The 22742-nt window shown below is 39.0% G+C and overlaps 1 protein-coding gene across 2 annotated transcripts in view; it reads left to right on the forward strand.

The window, feature by feature from the left end:
• The window catches only part of SFMBT1 (Scm like with four mbt domains 1), a 148571-nt gene that overhangs the window by 59546 nt on the left and 66283 nt on the right, over positions 1 to 22742 (forward strand). The window lies entirely within an intron of this gene.

The raw sequence follows: 22742 nt of genomic DNA on the forward strand, positions 1-22742 counted from the left end.
CTTTCTTTTTTTTTTTTGAGATGGAGTCTCGCTCTGTCAGCCAGGCTGGAGTGCAGTGGCGCGATCTCGGCTCACTGCAAGCTCTGCCTCCCAGGTTCACATCATTCTCGTGCCTCAGATTCCCGGAAGGCATGTTGCTTATAACACATGAAAACATGACCATTAGTAGCATAGTATTATTAAGGATTGAAAATTATACCAATAATTTTGTACTAAGCACTGTAAAGTGGAATTGGTAAGTCCTAATCTTAGAAAACTGGCCACCTTTGTAATATTGCATTTAAGTTCACAAAATAATAATTTAGTGGTAGGAAAGAAACCGAATAATTTTTAAGGAAAGAATAGAAAAGTGGAGAAAAGAAATCCGGAAGAGGAATCTTTCTGTTTGACAGGTATAGAGATTTAACTGAAAATTTCTATATATTTAACATAGATACTTTTGGCTTTCAGAGAATGTTTACATATGTTAGATTGAAAGATGTGGGGGTACTGAAGTCTATAAAAGCAACTATTAAGATGTGACTAGGGTCTAATACTAACCAAATAGAAGGCTGCCATGTGTCCTGCTGCTCTTTGGAAATAACAGGTAAGTAAGTAGACTGCTATTCTGCCAGTTAGGGTTTTGGTTTTACATCTTGCATATGAGTCTGTTTAGATTCCGAATTAATTATCATAACCTAGGCTGGTTTTTTCCTCGTGTCTATTTAACTTTTTGTGCCAAATTATTTTACAGATTTAATGTGTTATGTAGTACATCTCTAGTAGTGACCAGAGATTTACTCCTTTTTTGGAAGCACTTACTTTAAAAGCTCCTGAAGAGTTGTTTTGTGTTGTAAATAATTTATACTTTTTCTGAATAACTAATACTTGTTCCTTGTATCATTGTTGTTAAATGTTCAGCATGCCTCTTAGGTATTGGCTCAGTGTTTTGCAGCAGACATTCACCATGGTGTTTCCCCAAGGATGCCCTTGCAGCAGCATTACCCTGGAGTTGGGAGGCGTTCTTGAGGGACAGATTCTTGAGGGACAGATTCTTGAGGGATAGGTTCTTGAGGTGTTCTTGAGGTACTGACCTGTATGGTTGCCTGTCGTGATTTTTGAGGGGTGGTAGCCTATCCAAAAGTTCTCAGTATTTATAACTGATGATCTAGTTCTTGTAGGGTCTTAAACTTAAAAACATTCCAGTGAATTAATTGTACAGCATATGTATCTATAGTCTAGGCATCTTAAAATTCCAACATAGAGCTTTTAAAAATGCTTGTATGTTTAATGTAACAATACAAAGCAGCAAAATCCCCAGAGCATCCTGCCTTATAATCATGAGTTAATAAAGTTTGGTGAGTGATTGGACCTCCCAAGGGTCTCTCTAAGTTAACCACTATAACTTCCCCTCAGCCCTCTTCTGGTTTGAGGCAGAGCCTCTTACTCCCTTGGGGAAAGACTTTGTTTTTTATGCTTTCGTGATGATTCTGACATTTTTGATGATGGCTGTTTATTACCTTTTGGCTGCTCTCTTAATTCAATGTTACTCCATTCCATTAAAGAGTTAATAAGGAAATGTGTTTTAATTTAAAAATGTGTACGGTATAAGTTTGCTAGGAGAGGTTAGAAGGGTATTTGTTGAGGAAAAAAAAAGAAGGCATTTCACTTCCTTATGGGTTGGGAATCATCTTTGAAACAGTAAACATTCATTCTAGTAAGAGGCTTATTACAGCAGTAATAGTTGAGGGCTTGCTATGCAATAAACTTTTAAGTACATTAATTGAATAATCAAGGTAACTTTGTGAGATAGGTACTGTTGTTAGCATTTGCATTTTACAGATGAGGACACTGAGGCATAAACTGATTACTTCACTAATCAGCTGATTACTACACAGCAAGCACGCTGGGTACTTGGGACTCACACCCAGCAGTCTGGCTGCCAAGACCACATGCTTCCTTGCCAGGACTGCCCTGTTACTTTTGATATGGTGTTATCGTTCATATGTCTTGATTTTCTCCTGTTTTGAGGTCTAAGTAAACCACTTAAACATTTTGTATGTTGGTAAGTTATAGCCTAGGTTCAGTAGCCTCTAAAGTAGTGTTCACAACAACTCTTCATCATATTCCCTATGTAACAGACAAGGAAACTGAGCTGGTAAATGGTAGACTGTGCAACTTAAGCTGGATCTCATTTTTTGTGGTTAGTCTGTTATCTCACTAGTGGTCATTCCCCAGCATGTAAGTTTTGTTGTTCACTTTTCAGAGAAATATTTTGCCCAACTGATGAAGACAGAAGTGCAAAGTCTCATCTTAAGCACCTCTTCTGGTGAGTGATCTTTTTTGAGGTACTAACTATGCCAAGCTTTGGGTAGAACAAGTTTAGTTATACTCAGTATTCAGCTTCAGTTGATTTTTCAACCTCCTCAGGAGAATAATCTGCTTTTAATGTAATGTAATTGGCTTTTATGTTGCTTCTAGTTGTTTCTCAACAGTTCATGTGCCAGGGAATTTGTAGACATAATATCACATCTGAGGCAACAAGGAATTTAGTGGGGGAAAAAGTGAAGACTGTCAAATGGAGGTTTCTTTGGTCCTGTCGGAAGCTGTCTTTTCCTGGCACATATATGTGCACTTGATATCTTTAATTGACCTGTCTTTCTGATCTTCAATTGTGGCCATCAGGGAGCTTTCAAATCTTTCCTCCTCCTCTTCTCCTCTCCCAGTTGTCTTCCTTTTTGTGGGACTGGCTATACTGAGATGAGCACAGAGATGGCTATTTGTGGGGTAAAGACAAGTAACTGTCTAGGCCTGATTAGAATCACGTCTCTTTGGTTTGTGGTCAGTTCCTTAACCTAGAGCTAAGAACCTCAAAAACATTTGGAGGCCTTTATTTCAGGTTTCTGCTTTGTTCTGTCTGTAGCTGAGCTCTTAGAGTTAAACTACATTAGTGTCCCTGACTGGTCTCTCGGCTATCTCTGTAAGGATTAAACTGCCCCATTGCCAGACTCCTTTTTGCTTAATGTAAATTTGATGAAGTGCCAGAGAGCTTTAAGCTACCCTACCAAATGTCAAAATTAGTCATATGGCCGTTCTTGATCATGGTAATTGGAAAGAGATTAGGAAGGGGAAAGACATCAAAATTCATGAATAATTCAAAATGTTCATTATTTTGTTTCCTAGCTCCACTTTCCCTTTTTCCTTTCATAAGTTGTTGTTTTTTTTTTTTTTTTTGCCAGAAATCACATTCTGAAATTTGATTTAAATCTTCATTGAGTACTTCTGTGTATTTAGTGTACCCTTCAGACATATCCCTTAGAGGTATAGCAAAATTAATACTAAAGGAACACTTTCTTTCAATTTGCATACGTATGTTTTTTGTTGGAAAATCAGAAATTATTTAGTTTTCATTTCTTTTTTTTTTTTTGAGACAGAGTCTCGCTCTGTCGCCCAGGCTGGAGTGCAGTGGCATGATCTTGGCTCACTGCAAGCTCCGCCTCCTGGGTTCATGCCGTTCTCCGGCCTCAGCCTCCCGAGTAGCTGGAACTACAGGTGCCCACCACCACACCCAGCTAATTTTTTGTATTTTTGTAGTAGAGACGGGGTTTCACCATGTTAGTCAGGATGGTCTCGATCTCCTGACCTCATGATCCGCCCACCTCGGCCTCCCAAAGTGCTGGGATTACAGGCGCGAGCCACCGCGCCTGGCCTAGTTTTCTTGTAGTAAGTATGATTGCCTGCCAATACCTTTTACATTCAATATTTTCTGGTGTCAAAAAGATACATTTTTAGCTATATCATTTGGTCTCAGAGGTTCAGTATATAAAATTATCTGAATATGAGTTTAAGTTAAACTTACCTATTTTAGAACTAATTAGTGGTTTATTCTATCAAAGTTTTAGTTTATTAATTATTTGAATTTACAATTAATTATTTAAACAAGTATTTATTGAGTACCAGCTATGCTTCCGGAGCAGAGATTTTAGTCTGATTTGTTCCTTATTCTACACTGGTGCCTAGAACAGGACCTGACACATAATAGCCATGGACTCTGAGAGAAGTAGAATATATAGGCTGAAAACATTTTAATGTGATGTGTTTGCTGACCTGAGTAGTGAGAATTACCACTGTCAGATGAACATTGTTGATATTACACAAACTCAAGACATTTTTGAAACTATGTTGCCTCTCTTAGGAATGAACATACATTTCCTACAAGCTCCTCAGCATACTTTCTCTTCTCTTTAGCCAGGACTGGGTCACATGGCCACAAGGAAGACTCAGAATACAGTTACCTAACAAAGAGGCATGAGATTGGGCACAATCCAGTATATGGAACTTTGTTACCCGAACAAATGAGGGATTTAGTGGCAAAGAGGAAGAGGTAGAGAAAATGACTTGTTAGGCTACTAGTGGTGACCATTACAGAATTGGAGAGAATTGAATCTAGACTGGGTTTAACTTTGTACAATGCTATGAAGAAAGTAGTTTCTTAGTGTATATACTAGTAAGGTGTTCATTAATTTAGAGTTTTGGTTTTAGCTTTTATCCTTTCATATGAATTAATCTGTTTTAGGACCCTACTAGAATAAGATTTTAGAAGTTATAGATGGCAGCATCTGTCTAGGTGCCATCCAGACTCTTGGTTACTCACCATTTTAAGTAGAACAGTATGGAACTTAGAAGTTAAATGAATGAATGAATAAAACGACTTGAGCGTAGATCATCTAGGTCCATCACTCTATGGTATAAGACATACCTCACAATTATCCTTGTATTCTCTGAGCTCCAAGGAAAATCCAGGGCCCAGAAAGACTAAGGAGCTCAGGCTCTGGAATCAGATGAGTTTTCAAATGCTGCCCCTGCTGCTTCCTATCTACGGTCATGCATGGCATGATGGTGTTTCAGTCAGTGGTGGACTGTATATATGACGGTGGTCCCATACCATTATAATGGAGCTGAAAAATTCCTATAGCCTAGTGATGATGTAGTAGCCATCCTAAAGTCATAGTGAGATACATTACTCATGTTTGTTGTGGTGCTGGTGTAAATAAACCTACTGCACTGGCAGTTGTATAAAAGCATCACACATACAGTTATGATCGTTACATAATACTTGAGCATGATAATAAATGACTGTGTTTGTGGTTTATGTGTTTAGTGTACTTTTTAATCATTATTTTAGATTATATGCCTTTTACTTATTAAAAAAATTAACCATAAGCCAGCCTCAGACAGATCCTTCAGGAGGTATTCCAGAAGGAGGCATTGTTACCAAGGAGATGGCAGCTCCATGCATGTTATTGCTCCCGAAGGTCTTCCAGTGGGACAGGATGTGGACCGAAAAAGTATTTTTGTATAGCTATACAGTGTTTGTATTTTAAGCTATGGTTTATTACAAAAAAGTCAAAAAAATTTTAACTCAAAAAGTTTATAAAGTTACAGTAAGCTAAGGTTAATTTATTATTGAAGGAAGAAAAGTATTCTTAAAACAAGTTTAGTGTAGCCTACATGTACAGTGTTTAGAAAGTCTACAGTAGTGTACAGTAATATCCCAGGCGTTCACATTCATTCACCACTCACTGACTCACCCAGAACAACTTCCCAGTCCTGCAAGCTCCATTCATGATAAGTGCCCTATATAAGTGTTCCATTTTTTATCTTTCATTTTTTTCCCTGAGACGGAGTCTCACTCTGTCGCCCAGGCTGGAGTGTAGTGGCATGATCTTGGCTCACTGCACCCTCCACCTCCCAGGTTCAAGCAATTCTCCTGCCTCAGCCTCCTGAGTAGCTGGGAATACAGGCGCCCGCCACCACACCCAGCTAATTTTTGTATTTTTAGTAGAGACAGGGTTTCACCATGTCGGCCAGGCTGGTCTCGAACTCCTCACCTCAAGTGATCTGCCCACCTTGGCCTCCCAAAGTACTGAGATTACAGGCGTGAGCCACCGCGCCTGGCCTCATTTTCTATCTTTTATGACATATTTTGACTCTACCTTTTCTTTGTTTAAATATGTTTAGGTACACAAATACCATTGTGTTACATTTGTCTACAGGTTTGTAGCCTAGGGGCAGTAGGCTATACCGTATAGCCTAGTTGTATAGTAGGCCACACCATCTAGGTTCGTGTAGTACACCCTATGATGTTTGAGTAATGACAAAATTGCCAAACAACAAATTTCTCAGAATATATCCTCATTATTAAACGATGCATGACTGTATAGGAACTGACATGTTAACTTTTCCTCATCTGTAAAATGGAGTTTTCATTGTATGAGTTAAGCAGAATAGCTAGGATTAAATAAGAGATCATTAAAAAATAATAAACACTTAAATATTAAGCTTACCATGTTTCAGACAGTGTTGTGTGTGCCTATTTAGCATACAATACATAAAAAGTGCCAAGCACATACATAGTAGGTACTCAATCTTTTTTCTTGCTAAATGGTTAACAAGCATTTGTTCTATTGAAATGAAGTTTCTCATGTGTGGACATGAGAAAACTGAGAAACAGCAACCATGAAATTACAGAATAGTTTCAAGTCTTTTCATAACTGAACATGATCTTTTCCTTTAATCTTTTTATAATACTTTAGGATGGCTACTACATCATCACTAGGCCATAGGAATTTTTGACAGTGCTTATGTTGGTGAATGAGATAGCTCCTGATTTAATCATAACAAAGACATACTGTTTCAACATGTGCTCATGTTACTGGCTCCCATAAATAAAGCATTTAATTGATGAAAATGTAATCATATTTGAACTCTGGAAGAGCTACCATTCCAGCCTATAAGATAATATAAGGATAAATAAATGATTTTAAATGCTTTTGTCATATTTTGGTACAGTGAGGATAATTTCAGAACTGCAATTTAGTCATCTTGGTATCTGGCAAAGAGGAGGTGCTCGATATCCTGGTACTAATCAGTAATTGCTAAGGAAGCAGGGCTGCGAAGTGGTCATACTTAGCAACTGTGGACCAGGGATTTATAGGGTGGTCAGCCTGAGATTTCCAAACTCATTATAGTATGAATCATTATGGTATGAATATATATACACATAGTATTTAGTATTCATTATATGTTATATATAATATATAGGTGTATATAATATATTATAATATATACTATATAGGTGTATATATGTTATAATACTATATAATATATAGGTATATATAACATAATATATAGGTATATATTATATATTATAACATATAATATATATAATATATAATATATAGGTATATAACATAATATATAATATATAGGCATATAATATAATATAGGCATATAATATGTATTATAATATATAACATGTAGGTATATAATATATATTATAATAATATATAACATATAGGTATATTATATATAATAATATGTAACATATAGGTAATATAATAAATGTTACCTATAATAATATATAACCTATATTCAATATAGTATTCATTATGGTATGAATTTTTAAATATTTATGCCTGAGATTATTGAAAGACATACATTAAAGAAAGCTAGAAAATTTGTCATTGAAGTGCCTGTATTGGAAAGTATGTGGGTGTTGAAATTGGAATTTTTAAAAATAAGGCAGCATAGGGCCGGGCGCGGTGGCTCAAGCCTGTAATCCCAGCACTTTGGGAGGCCGAGACGGGTGGATCACGAGGTCAGGAGATCGAGACCATCCTGGCTAACACGGTGAAACCCCGTCTCTACTAAAAATACAAAAAACTAGCCGGGCGAGGTGACGGGCGCCTGTAGTCCCAGCTACTCGGGAGGCTGAGGCAGGAGAATGGCGGGAACCCGGGAGGCGGAGCTTGCAGTGAGCTGAGATGCGGCCACTGCACTCCAGCCTGGGTGACAGAGCCAGACTCTGTCTCAAAAAAAAAAAAAAAAAAAATAAGGCAGCATAAATTACTGAATTGCTATGGGGAAATGCCTTCAAGGCTGATTGGTAAACCTGGAGAAGGTGAAATGTAAGATGGGATTGAAGCCAACGAGGAGGTTCCCAAGGGGCAAAAAAAAGAATTGGCCCCATTCTTGCTGTCTAAAATAGTTTTTTATTATGTTCAGATGAAGCATCATGGGTGAAAAAAGCTTATAAATTGGAGATACTACACGGATAAGGGGTGTAATAATTACACTTTTGTTGATTGAAAACATTTTCCTGAAAACTCCAAGAGCAAACCTTTAGTGGTGAGGAAAGTAATCATATTGCCCTATTTTGCACTGAAGCTCATCATAATTTTTCTTCCTCAAACCACTTCAGACCTTTTTCCATAAGTGGCAGTTCTATCCTTCCGGTTGCTTAGGGCAGAAACTTCAGTCAGCCCAGATGCTGCTTAAAATTTCTTTTCACTTGTCCTGTCCTGGGCCTAGCCACCAACACCTTTCACTTGGATTATTCTGTAGTCTTTTTAGTTGGTCTTCCTGCTTCTGCTCTTGCTTTGTTCTCACATAGCTGCAGAGTGATCCGTTTAAAAAATAAATTGTGTTCCTCCTCTCCTCAGAATCTTTCAGTGGCTTCCCCAAAGCCAAAATCTTCACAGCAGCCTGCAAGTTCATGTAAAATATGACTCCCTAATAGCTTCCTGAGTTCATCTCATAGCATCTCTGCTGTGATCATTTTGTTCCAACCGCTGTGGCCTCAGATATGCCACACAAGCTCCCACTTCAGAGACTGCACTTTTTGTTTTTCTGCCTTGAATATTCTTCGGCAGGTACCCACATGGCTCACTTCCTCATTTCCCTCTGGTGGTGTTTCATGTTACCTCAACTAAGACTTTGATCACTCTGTTAAAAGTAGGACTCTCTGTCCTCCTCCCTTGTTCAGTTTTTTCCCCCTAACATTTGTTTCCATTCAACATACATATTATAGTTGACCCTTGAACAACACAGGGGTGTTGACCCCACATGGAGCTGAAGATCTGCATATAACTTTTGACTTCTCAAAAACTTTACTAATAGCCTACTGTTGACCAGAAGCCTTACCAAGAATATAAGCAGTCAATCAACACATATTTTATGTGTTGTATATTACATACTGTTTTCTTACAATAGAGTAAGCTGGAGAAAAAAATGTTACAAAGAAAATCATAAGGAAGAGAAAATATATTAATATTGACTCTTCATTGAGTGGAAGTGGATCATCATAAAGGTCTTCATCCTTATCATCTTCACATTGAGTAGGCTGAGGAGGTATCAACCCCTCTTCCACTATTTGCTTTAGTTTCAGTGCCATATCATAGAGGGATCTTGTCATAAAAGCAGTCCTGAATAATCCGAACCCTTCTGTCAGATTGTCAATGTTGATTTATTTTCTAGCACTGCTTCTTCTACATCTTCTTCCTTATTGGCACTTCTTCCTTATTGACACTCCATCAAGTTGTCTTCTGTTAATTCCTCTTCTGTTAATTCCTCTAGTGTGCTGTGTATTAGCTCTTGAATTTCTCCACAATCTGTATCTTTTTTTTGTTTTTTTGAGATGGAGTCTTGCTCTGTCGCCCAGGCTGGAGTGCAGTGCTGCGATCTCACCTTACTTCAACCTCTGCCTCCTGGGTTCAAGCGATTCTCTTTTCTTAGCATCCCGAGTAGCTGGGATTACAGGCGTGTGCCACCACATCAGGCTAATTTTTTTTTTTTTTTTTTGAGACGGCATCTCGCTCTGTTGCCCAGGCTGGAGTGCAGTGGCCGGATCTCACCTCACTGTAAGCTCCGCCTCCCAGGTTTACGCCATTCTCCTGCCTCAGCCTCCCGAGTAGCTGGGACTACAGGCGCCCGCCACCACGCCCGGCTAGTTTTTTGTATTTTTTTAGTAAACGGGGTTTCACCGTGTTAGCCAGGATGGTCTCGATCTCCTGACCTCGTGATCCACCCGTCTCGGCCTCCCAAAGTGCTGGGATTACAGGCTTGAGCCACCGCGCCCGGCCAATTTTTGTCTTTTTAATAGGAGGTTTCACCATGTTGGCCAGGCTGGTCTGGAACTCCTGACCTCAAGTGATCCGCCCACCTCAGCCTCCCAAAGTGCTGGGATTGCAGGTGTGAGCCATGGCACCTGGCCCATGATCTATATCTTAACCCTTCACCTCCGACCTTTTTGGCCATATCTACAGCCTGTTTCATAATTTTCGTGATTGGCTCTGTTGTCAATCCTGTGAAGTTATGTAGGACATCTGGACAGTTTTCTCTAGCAGGAGTCTGTTGTTTTAGGCTTGATGGCTTTCAGGACTTTTTCTATAACAATGAAATCTTCAGCAGTGTAATCCTTCCAGACTTTCATTATGTTCTATCACGGTTCTCTTGCATAGTGTTGACAATCCTTTCCATAAAGGAATGTGTGTAATGAGCCTTAAAGGCCCTTATGAGCTCCTGATCTAGATACTGAATTAGAAACATTGTGTTTGGGGGCAAGTAGACTCTCTTCATTGCTTTTGGTGTTGAACTCATGGGGAGAGTTGAACTCATGGGTGGCTGGGGGCATTGTCAAATATCAAAAGAACGTTAAGAAGCAGACCCTTACTGGCAGGGTACTTCCTGACTTCAGGGAGAAATCATTGATGGAACCAATTCAGAAAAAGGGTTCTTGTTGTCCAGGCCTTATTGTACAACCAAAAGACTAGCAGCTGGCTTTTATCTTTTCCCTTCGAGGTGTGGGGGTTAGCGGGCTGTCCTGATTATAAACCCAACTGCACTTGCTCAGAATAGTCAAGTTAGCCTATCCCTTCCTCCCTTAAATCCTGGTGCTTTCTTCTCCTCCTTACTAATAAATGTCCTTTGTAGCACATTTTCCCCCCAAATAGAGCACTTTCATCAGCATTAAAAACCTGTTCCGGCTAGGTGCAGTGGCTCATGCCTGAAATCCCAGCATTTTGGGAGGCCAAGATGAGAGGATTGCTTGAGCCCAGGAGTTCCAGACTAGTCTGTTCAATATAGTGAGACCTTGTCTCTACAGAAAAGTAAAAAAAAAAAATTAGCTGAGCGTAGTGGCACGTTCCTGTAGTCTTAGCTACTAGGGAGGTTGAGGTAAGAGGATTGCTGAGCCTGGGAAGTGGAGGTTGCAGTGATCCGAGCTCATGCCATTGCACTCCAGCCTGGGTGACAGAACAAGACCCTGTCTCAAAAAAACCCCACAGAAACCTATTCAGGTGGAAATCCTTTCTCCTCAATGATTTTCTTAATGGCATTGGGGAACTCATTTGCTGCCTGTTGGTCAGCAGAAGCTGCTTCTCCTATTAAAATTTTAAAGCCAAAGCACTTTCTGAAATTATCAAAGCATCCTTTGCTGGCATTAAATCCTCCAGCTTTAGATCCTTAACCTTTTTTTTTTTTTTTTTTCCCCCTGAGATGGAGTTTCACTCTTTTTGCCCATGCTGGAGTGCATCGGCTCACTGCAACCTCTGTCTCCTGGGTTCAAGTGATTCTCCTGCCTCAGCCTCATGAGTAGCTGGGATTACAGGCATGCGCCAGCACGCCTGGCTAATTTTGTGTTTTTAGTAGAGATGGGATTTCTCCATGTTGATCAAGCTGGTCTCCAACTCCCGACCTCAGGTGATCCACCCACCTCGGCCTCCCAAAGTGCTGGGATTACAGGTGTGAGCCACCACGCCCGGCCTCCTTCACCTTTCTTTTGCTTTAAGTTGTCATATAATGACTTCACTTCTTCTCAAGTCATACAAAAGTTTATAGGTATGCCTTTCTACAGCAGTCGTGCACCCACATAAAAGCTGCATTTTCAATGTGAGATAAAAATGTAATTCACACAAAATGCAAGGTTTTTGCACCTGTTGGCATAGTTGCAGTGATGGCTTCACACATTTCCTTTGCTTTTTTTTTTTTTCTTTAAACAATGGTCCTTATGCTGGATTTACTTATCTTGAAATGGAGGCAGCTGCAGCTGTAGACCTCAATCTGTTGTATATATCAAGTAATCCAGCTTTTTCTTACAACGTCACCACTTCTCTCTGCTTCTTGAGAGCACATCCGGCATCTCTAGTGGTACTTTCTATGGGTCTTAGGGTGTTATTAAATACAGTACTGCAGTAAGCATCATGAAAAATGTGTAAGCACCATGGGAGATCACTTTTTATTGTGATATTATTTATGCATTTTACTGGAGAGACGAACTGCCCATGTGGAGATGATTAGTGTCACAGCATTTTAAGCAGATAGTCGCAACACTTGAGGTCAAGGCAATAGCAACAGGAGATAGCTACAAAATGATTGCAGTAGCACAATATATACTACACTTAATTTTGTGTAGTTATGATGTAAAACTGCATCTTTAGGTTTGTTTACATTTCTCAGGACTGGGAATGACACCATGTACAGTCTGTGTTTGTACAAGTTTTGATATTTTTTAACTTTGAATAATAGATTTGTATATATTTTAAAGTGGTAAATGATAAAATAGACTAGTACTGCATGTATTTTATGCATTTACAACACACCCTTTTCTTAATTTTTTGATATTTTTAAGCTACATGGTTTGTCTGCAAGTTTTTTCAAATTGTCATAAATCTCCAAAAATTTTTTCGAGATAGTTATTTTTAAAAATCTGTAAGTGGACCCGTGTATTTCATGCCCATGTTTTTCAAGGCTCAACTGTAATTATTGTATTGCTGGCTATCTACACACTTTATGAGATTCGTGAGGGCAGGTTTCAAAATATTTGTTCACCTAGAACAAATGTGGTGTGGCAATAATACGTGCTCAGTAAATATTTATTGACAAAGAATTCCATGACACACTACTATTGATTCATAGAGCCTCCTTTAAATAAAATAACTGCTATTTACTGTTAATATAAGTTCTGGTGAATGGCAGTACTAATTTAAGCACTCTGTTACTAATGGTGGGAAGTGCCACACTATAGTCTACAGCTTCCTTTGTAGTTGGATGGGGTCTTGTGACTGGATTTTAATTAGTGGAATGTGGGTGGAAGGGACGTACCGCTTTTAGGTCTGTCCCATGAAAACCTCCCATGTGTGATCTCCTACAGTGAATGATTTGTGAAGATTTTGTTGAAGATGGTAGAGGTATGTGGTGGAAGGCTTTTGGCTTCATGAATAACCATATGGTGGAGAGTTGTCTACTGATTAGGGACACCTGTTTGGACTTCATCTCTGTGGGAAATACATATCTGTTGGATTAAGCAATTGAAAATTGAAATTTATCTGTTAAAGCACAGCATTACCTTAACTGATACAAACCAGTAACAGCCAAATTATTTTCTTTCTCCTTCTGTTACATATCCTAAGGGTAACCCAGATATCTTGTCTCTTTTTTGTTTTTTTTTTGGTCATTGGCTTCTGTATTTGAAAAGTTATTTAAAAGCAAAGTTGTGTCCTTGAATATAAGTACTATTTTTATAGTTTTACTGAGATATATTTCACAGACCATAAAACTCACTTATTTAAAGTTTACAGTTAAGTAATTTTTTTATTCGCGAAATAGTACAACTCTCACCACAGTCTAATATTAGAATGTTTTAATACTCCCAAAAGCAACCCTGTACATATTAGTAGTCGTTATCCATTACCTTTTCTCTGCCAGCCCTTGGCGACCACAGTCTACCCTCTGTCTCTGTGAATTTGCCTATTCTGGTCATTTTATATAAATGGAAGCATATAATATGTGGTCTTTAGTGTCTGTCTTCTCATGTACAATATTTTCAAGGTTATCCTTGTTGTAGTATGTATTCGCACTTCATTTCTGTTTATGGCTGAATAATATTCCATTATATTATATGTATTACATTTTACTTATCCATTAATTGGTTGATACATTTGATTTGTTTCTATTTTTTGACTATTATAAATAATACTACAAACATTCACGAACAAGTTTATGTTTGGACATATGTTTTCGTATGTCTTGGGTATATATTGAGGAGTGAAATCCTGGGCCATATGGTAACTTTATGTTTAACATTGAGGAACTGCCAGACTGTTTTCCCAGGTGGCTGCATCATTTTAACATTCCCACCAGCATTGCCTTTATGTTTTGTTACCACCAGAGGAGCAGGGTCACCTGGTAAGTGTAGTTCCTTAAGGGCTGTAGGTGGGGAGTGCTCACAGAGGCGCCTGAGGGTGGCAGGCAGTGTGAGGTTGACCTCTCTCCTGCCTCTTCTCCTTCTACTTGTTCTTGCTTGCTTACTTGGCACCAACTACCCTGGCCTCCCTGCTATTCCTGGAACATAGCTCACACTCACATGCTCTCCCTTTAGGCCCTTTGTGCTGGCTTTTCCCTCTTCCTGGCATGCTCTTTCCTTCTATGGCTCCCTCAGGGCTTTGTCCATGTTACCTTCTCAATGAAGCCTCTCTCTCCACCCGATTTAACCACCCCACACTGTCATTCCTCCCCAGCTCTATCACTTACGACGTTTAGAGAAAGTATTACACTTTCTTCCTTACAGTAAAATATAAGTTTCATGAGGGCAGAGATTTTGGTCTGTTTTCTTCACTGATATATCTCTAATTTTTTTTTTATTGTACCTGACACATAGTAAGTTTCCAGTAAATATTTATTGAAAGAATGAATAAATAGCTTTCCATGTCAATAAATGCATTTTTTTGTCTTAAAATTTTAAATCACTGAAGTAAACATATGAGTATATTTTTATCTTGAAAAGTTTACCAAATGCAGTTAAAACAAACAGACCCTTTTGCCCTGCCCTGAATCTCACTTTCCTGTTAATGATTTGGATGTATTCTTCCTGACCATGTTAAAGGTATCTGCACATATACATATGTGTACCTGTAGAAATATGTAGTTTTGTTTTTGTTCGGTTTTATATAGATATAGGTTATATGTATATGTCTATATAAAACCACTATCCAAATCCAAAGCTTATTTCATCACCCCAGCATAAACTTTATGCTTACTAAGCTGTCTTATTCTTTTTAACTTTCATCTTGTGGATGTGCCATTATGTATTGATTGACCCTGAGGTTTCCAGTTTTTTCTTTTTCTTTTTCTTTTTCCTTTTTTTTTTTTGAGACAAAGTCTCACACTGTCGCCCAGGCTGGATGGCAGTGGTGTGATCTCAGCTCATTGCAACCTCTGCCTCCCGAGTTCAAGCGATTCTCCTGCCTCAGCCTCCTGAGTAGCCGGGATTACAGGCGCCCGCCACTAGGCCTGGCTGATTTTTTTGTATTTTTAGTAGAGACGGAGTTTCACCATGTTTTTCAGGCTAGTCTTGAACTCCTGACCTTGTGATCCACCTGCCTCGGCCTCCCCAAGTGTTGGGATTACAGGCATGAGCCACCGCGCCCGGCCTCCAGTTTTTTCTTAATATAGGCATTGCTCAAGGAACCATTTTGGTTCTTGCTTCTTTGTACACATGGGGATGTTTCTCTGTGTATGCCCTGAAATGAGGACAGTTTAAACTCTTTCTTTGAAGTTGTTGTGCTACTTATTTCCTTATTGTCTCTGGATATTTTTCTGAAATATATTGGAAGTGGAATTGGTGGGTTGTAGAGAATGTAAGTTAAAATTTTGATAGAATAAAATTTCTCTCTAAAAGGGCTATATCCGTTTGTGCTCCTGAACTGATAATGACGGCTTCCATTTCTCCATGTCTTCAACCATATTCAGTATTACTAATCTTTTGTTTTTGCTAATCTGGGTGAAAAATAAAATTTTAGCTGTTGAGGTTGAATATATTTTCATGTGATTACCAGTCATTCCCTACAATTATCGTTCATATCTGACCTTTTAAAAAAGTGTCCATGTTACTAGGTTTGGTCTTATTTATTTAATAGGTGCTATTATGGCTATTAATATTTTGTCTGCTATATATGCTGGAGATAGTTTTTTCTGTAGCTCATTAAAAAAATTTGTTTATGGTTCTTTTTGCAAGTTGTAAGTTTTAAGTATTTAGTCAAAGGTATCCATTTTATGGCTTCCTTGCTTAAGGAAATCTATGCTATTCCAAGGCTATAACCGTATTCACATATGTTTTCTTTTAATTTCTTTGGAATCTTCTTTTTCATGTTTTTCTCTTTTAATTCACCTGGAATTTATTTATGTGGCAGCATAAAGTAAGGTTCTAATTTTTTTTCCTCCCAAAATGGATAGGCAATTCTTTAACACTGTTTGTGTCCTTTCATGATTTATATGGAATGCTCTGTTTATCACAAACTGCACTGTCATAAAAATTGATCTGTTTTGTTCAACTTTATTTTACTTTATTGATGTTTGTCTTTTCTTATGCTAATGTTACACTATTTTGATTTAGGAAAAAAATTTCTTTTTACGGATGGGGTCTCACTATGCTGCCCAGGTTGGTCTTGAACTCCTGGCCTCAAGTGATTCTCCTGTCTTGGCCTCCCAAAGTGCTGGGATTACAGGCATGAGCTGCTGTGCCTGGCCTAATATTTTGATGGAAGGAACTTGCCTTATGTCATCTTTTACAAAAATGTAGTTGGATTGTACATTTTCTTTTTTAGATGCATTTCATTTTATGTTTTGTTTTTGCTCTATCACCCAGGCTGGAGTGCGGTGGCATGATCCTGGGTCATTACAGACTCTGCCTCTCAGACTCAAGCAATTCTCAGCTTCCTGGCTGGCTGCGCCGTGGCTCATGCCTGTAATCCCAGCACTTTGGGGAGTCTGAGGCGAGAGCAGATCACCTCACCTGAGGTCAGGGAGTTCAAGACCAGCCTAGCCAACATGGTAAAACCCTGTCTCTACCAAAAATACAAAAATTAGCCGAGCGTGGTAGCACACACTGCAGTCCCAGTTACTCAGGAGGCTGAGGCACGAGAATTGCTTGAGCCTGGAGGTAGAGGTTGCAGTGAAACAAGATTGTGCCACTGCATTCCAGCCTGGGTGACAGAAGTAGACTGTCTCAAAACAAACCAACAAAAAAATCTCGGCTTCCTGAGTAGCTGGGATTACAGGCATGTGTCACCACACTTAGCTAATTTTGTTTCTTTAAATTTTTCATAGAGATATGAGGTCTTACTATATTGCCCAGGCTGGTCTGCAACTCCTGGGCTGAAGCTCTCCTCTCACCTTGGCTTCCCACAGTGCTGGGATTACAGGCATGAACCACTATGCCCGGCTTATATGCATTCTAAAATTAGCTTATCAAGTCAAATACAGTGGCCTATTGGTTCAACCATAGAATTAGAAGGAAAAAAAAATGCCCTATTGGGATTTGGAGAAGAAAACCATTTCTCTAACACAATTTCCAATGGCCATGTATGGTGTATTGTATGCTTATGCTATATTTTACTTAACAATTTCTCATTGTTGTCTAAAATCTTTAAAAACATTGGCTCCACAATTTAACTTTCTTTGTTTTCTTTTTTTTCCAGTTTAGGTTATTCTTTTTTTTTTTTTTTTTGAGACAGAGTCTCGCTTAGTCGCCCAGGCTGGAGTGCAGTGGCGCGATCTCGGCTCACTGCAAGCTCCGCCTCCCGGGTTCACGCCATTCTCCTGCCTCAGCCTCCCGAGTAGCTGGGACTACAGGCGCCCGCCGCTTCGCCCGGCTAATTTTTTGCATTTTTAGTAGAGACGGGGTTTCACCATGTTAGCCAGGATGGTCTCGATCTCCTGACCTCGTGATCCGCCCGCCTCGGCCTCCCAAAGTGCTGGGATTACAGGCGTGAGCCACCACACCCGGCCTAGGTTATTCTTGAGTTTGGGTTTTGTTTAGAACTTTCAGTGGTTTTATACATTTATTAGTACCAGTTTATTCAACTGAGATGGATTTGCCCTGTATTGGGTTTATAAAATCATGAAAAGGTTTGGGTCAGATTTTTTTCTTTTATTTATTTTTTTTTGGTACAGGGTCTTGCTCTGCCACCCAAGCTGGAGTGCAGTGGTGCAAACTTCGCTCATCGCAACCTTGGCTCACTGCAACCTCTGCCCTGGGTTTGAAGTTCTCCCACTTCAGCCTCCTGAGTAGCTGGGATTACAAGCATGTGCCACCACACCCAGCTAATTTTTTTTTTTTTTTTTTTTTTACTTTTTGTAGAGACACAGAGTCTTGCCATATTGCTCACGCTTATCTTGAACTCCTGAGCTCAAGTGATTCACCACCTCGGCCCCTCAAAATGCTGGGATTACAGACGTGAGCCGCCGTGCCTGGCCTCAAGATTTAATTTAGATGATATGAGTGACTAAGATTTTTCTCTCAAAATTGAACTAAAACCTTGACTTTATCAGAGTTTATTTTTTAATCTCTCTAGTCAAACATGTAGCAGTGGGTTAAAACAATAAAAATGAAACAACAAATAACTTAATGAAACAATAGAAGATTTCTGTCCCTGAGTTACGTTGGCATTTGACAAATGGAAGGACAATGTTTAATTTAGATAGTCAAATAAAACGTAGTGACAGTTGACTATAGTAAGAGTGAAAGGCCGACAGAAAGCTACACCTGTTGGGGAATGGGAACAGAAAATATAAGGTGACTCTACCACTGACTGCACTGTCAAGGTCAGAGTTAACTTTGCAGATCTGCTGAAAATGGAGCATCTAATCTGCTGAATTGTTGCAATTACTATATTTAACAACATACTTGAAATTATTGTTGGACTTGTATCTATTGAGGGATAAGTGTACAAAATCAAATATTTCAATAGGAATTTTCTTGCTAACTGCCTGGTATTTTTTGAATTAAAGTTTTTTTTTTTTTTTTTTTCCCAACCACCGAACGTATCAGTGATCTTTAGAACCACACTGAGGTCCTGTCCTTTCTAAGCCCTTTAAAAGTTACTTATGTCAGACATGTTAAATCATTTGGCTGAGGATATTTCCCACAGAAATTTATCTTGCATTATTGCAACTTCCCCATGTAATCACTCATCTTACTCAATGTTTATCTTAGCCTTGAAAACAAAGGGCATTAACATGAAGCCAGGTTACTACTACTAGGCTTAGAGTGTGGACTGTATGTGTAATCTGAAACAAGATGGGAGGCTGAGGCAGGTGGATCACTTGAGGTCAGGGGTTTGAGACCAGCCTGGCCAACATGGTCTCTACTAAAATACAAAAAGTACAAAATTAGCCAGGCGTGGTAGCTCACGCCTGTAATCCCAGCTACTTGGGAGGCTAAGGCAGGAGAATTGCTTCAAGCTGGGAGGCAGAGGTTGCAGTGAGCTGAGATTGCGCCACTGCACTCCAGCCTGGGCAACAGAGCGGGACTTTGTCTAAAAAAAAACCCAACAAGATGGGAGGGGAAGATTTTGTCTAACATATTTGTTGTTCAGATGACTTTTAGGTCTTTTAAAAAATCTGTTAACATTCCATGGTAGTTTTATATTGATGTTACCACTTAAAAATGAAATAGCTATTCAGTTTGATTTTTCTGCTGGGGTTTAGTTGTTCTTTTTTAGTATTTATCTTGAAAGCTTATTTTTTCCAATTAGCTTTGCTTTTTCAATTTTTATTTCTATTTCTTAGAAGTATTTAACATTTCTTCAGGCTTCAGTATATTATCTTAGAACCCCTTCCAAATATCTAAGTACCTATTTAGTTCACTAAAGTATTAAATAAGATGACTACGATCCAGATCAGTTAATTCATGAGAATTTATTTATTTTTACATTTAATTAATTAATTAATTTATTTATTTATTTTTACTTATTTATTTTTGAGACAGGGTCTCTCCCTGTTGCCCAGGCTAGAATACAGTGGTATGATCATTGCTTATGGTAACCTCAGACTCCTGGACTCAAGAGATCCTTCCGCCTCAGGCTTCCAGAGCACTGGGACTATAGGGGTGAGCCATTGGGCCCAGCCTTATAAGCATTTATTTAAATGAATAACTCTTTTTTTTTTTTTTCTTTTTTTGAGACGGAGTCTGGCTCTGTTACCCGAGCTGGAGTGCAGTGGTGTGATCTTGGCTCTCTGCAGCCGCAGCCTCCTGGGCTCAAGCGATTCTCTTCTCAGCCTCCCAGATGGCTGGGATTACACGTGCCCGCCACCACACCCAGCTAATTAGTGTGTGTGTGTGTAGTAGAGATGGGGTTTTACCACGTTGGCCAGGCTGGTCTCAAACTCCTGACCTCAAGCAATCTGCCCACCTTGGCCTCTCAAAGTGCTGGGATTACAGATATGAGCCACCTCACCAGGCCTTAAATGAGTAACTCTTAGTGTATTCTGTTCACTACAAGAGGGTGATAATACCAAAATAAGTGATAAAATAAACAATGACAGTAAAACAATTTAATATGAACAGAAAATAAAGGAAAAGTGAATTAAATTTTCATATACTAAGCTCCTGGATATTTTACTGGTTTTTTTTTTTTTTTTTTTTTTAACTGCATAAAAAGACAGCAGGCTAACAATAAAGAGAGAGCGTTAACAGATGTTCCACAACAGAAGGCTTCATCAGTCTATTTCTTGTGATCCTGTTAAGATGATGAACTGATTGCTCATTGGCTAAAATCTAAACGATTGATGTAAGATTGAAAGAATGTCATAACCGTAGCTTTCTGCTACGTAAAACTTGCATCTCTCCCACTTCATGCCTTTTGGCTTTGAAGTTTCATTATTATTTTTGTACTTTGTGGCTCTCTGCACAAAATACTCTAGCATGTTCCAAGAGTTTATGAACATAAACGGTAGATGACATCTTCAAAGGCTAGTGACCCAACAGATACTTGTTTAGCACTGACTTCGTTCTGTCAAAACCATGCTGAAGTGTCAAGACTTTATATGTGGAGATTATCCACTAAATTAGAGCCATAGGAATTTGGACTTGTCAACAACCTGCTTAAAACAGTGCCCCAGTACATAGGCAGTCCTCAGTAATTATTAATTGCTGTTATCCCTTCTCTTCCTGTTCAATCTTTTATCTGTGACTTACTCTATTGGTTCACATGCTCTAGCCACAGCAGCCTTCAGGTCCTTCCCACCATAGAGCAGAGCCTTGGTTTATTCTATTCTTGGTGCCTGGAATAGTCCTCCTTTTCTCCCCCTTCTGCCTAGCTGCTGTATCATTTTCTCAGGGACACTGTCAGTGACCTCTCATTTTAGGTTAGACCTGCCTTTATATTCTTTCTTATCGCCTAGTACTTTTACTTCATAGCAGTTTAAATAATTTTTTTATTGTTGGCTTAATTTGTTTCCCTCCAGTTGAAAATAAGCTCCATGAAAGTAGGAATCATATCTCTCTTGATTGCTTTACCCCATCCCCTACAGTAGTGGTTGGTAAGGAGCTGGTGTTTGATAAGTATATGGGGAATGAATAAATTAGTAGGTGGAGTGATACAGTTTGGATGTTTTGGGCTTGGGGTAGAAAAGTAAACTGAGGGAAGAGAGCACATTTAGAAGCCGTAAACATCACTCTCAAGTTTCTGTTCAATTGTTCCCATCTTTGAAAGTGTGGGTTTCGGTGCTTATATTCTGTGATACGATTTGGGATAACTGGCATTTATCTCAAGTGGAATGTCCACAATCTTAATAGTTATCAAAACTTTTCTACGCTCATTATGAAATGAAAATTTAAAATCTGAAAAAGATCTTTATTTGTTTTACAGATAAAAAATGGACATAATATGGTAGTGTATCAGATTGCATTATTAGTTATCAGTAGAGCTGGCACTAGAACCTAGGTTTCCTTACCTCCCCACCTTTTTTTTTTTTTTTGAGACAGGCTTTCACTCCCATTGCCCAGGCTGGAGTACAGTGGCTCACTGCAGCCTCACCCTCAGCCTCCTGGGCTCAAGCAATTCTCTTGCCTCAGCCACCCAAGTAGCTGGGACTACAGGCATGCTCTACCACACCCAGCTAATTTATATATATATATATATATATATATTTTTTTTTTTTTTGAGACAGGGTTTTGCTGTGTTGCCCAGGCTGGTCTTGAACTCCTGGGCTCAAGTGATCTGCCTGCCTTGGTCTCCCAAAGTGCTAGGATAACAGGCATGAGCCATGCACCCGGCCATCCCTACCCATTTTAAGCTATTGTCCTTTAGGTAGCTGGTACCTTTTCAGATATATAAAAGTGATATAAGGATGTATTAAAAGCTAAGCTTTTTCTTCATGATTAAAGTTGCTTATGAGAATCATTTACTGGGGGGTCTAATACACACACAAAACTTTTGAGAGGTATATAATTGCTTGATCCTGCAGAATATCGCCCCCAAAGCTGTGCTGTTAAGTACCCATCCCAATTCTACAGTTTTCTGTATTGTCGCTCTTGCAGTTAGTTCATGCCCTACCTTCCTGAAGCAGCTCTTTTCTCCCTTTCATTTCCTCTTTCTAATCTATTAGGCACATATTAAGATAATATCTTAGATTATTTTACATGTATGTAAAGCAAGAATAAATAGATTCATCCATATTGCAACATGGATGAACCTCAAAAACATAAGTGAAAGAAAACCAAGTATGAAAGACCACATTTCTTATGGTTCCATTTATGTGAAATGTTTGGGAAAGGCAAAATCTGTAGAGACAAAGCAGATGAATGGTTGCTTGAGCTTAGGGATGGAATGGGAAGGAACTGCAAGTGGGCATTTGGCTTTTTTTCAGGATAATAGAAATATTCTCAAATTCAATTATGATGGTTACACTTTGTACATTTACTAAAAATTATTAATTTGTACACTTGAAATGGGAAATTTTGGTATGTGATTTGTATCCCAATAAAGCTTTTTTTTTTTCTTTTTTTGAGACAGTGTCTGACTCTGTCACCCAGGCTGGAGTGCAGTGGTGTGATCTTGGCTCACTGCAACCTCTGTGCCCCAGACTCAAGCCATCCTCCCACCTCAGCCTCCCGAGTAGCTGAAACTACAGGCGTGCACCAC

This window comes from Theropithecus gelada, chromosome 2, assembly GCF_003255815.1.
Source record: "Theropithecus gelada isolate Dixy chromosome 2, Tgel_1.0, whole genome shotgun sequence".
Taxonomy (NCBI): Eukaryota; Metazoa; Chordata; class Mammalia; order Primates; family Cercopithecidae; genus Theropithecus; species Theropithecus gelada.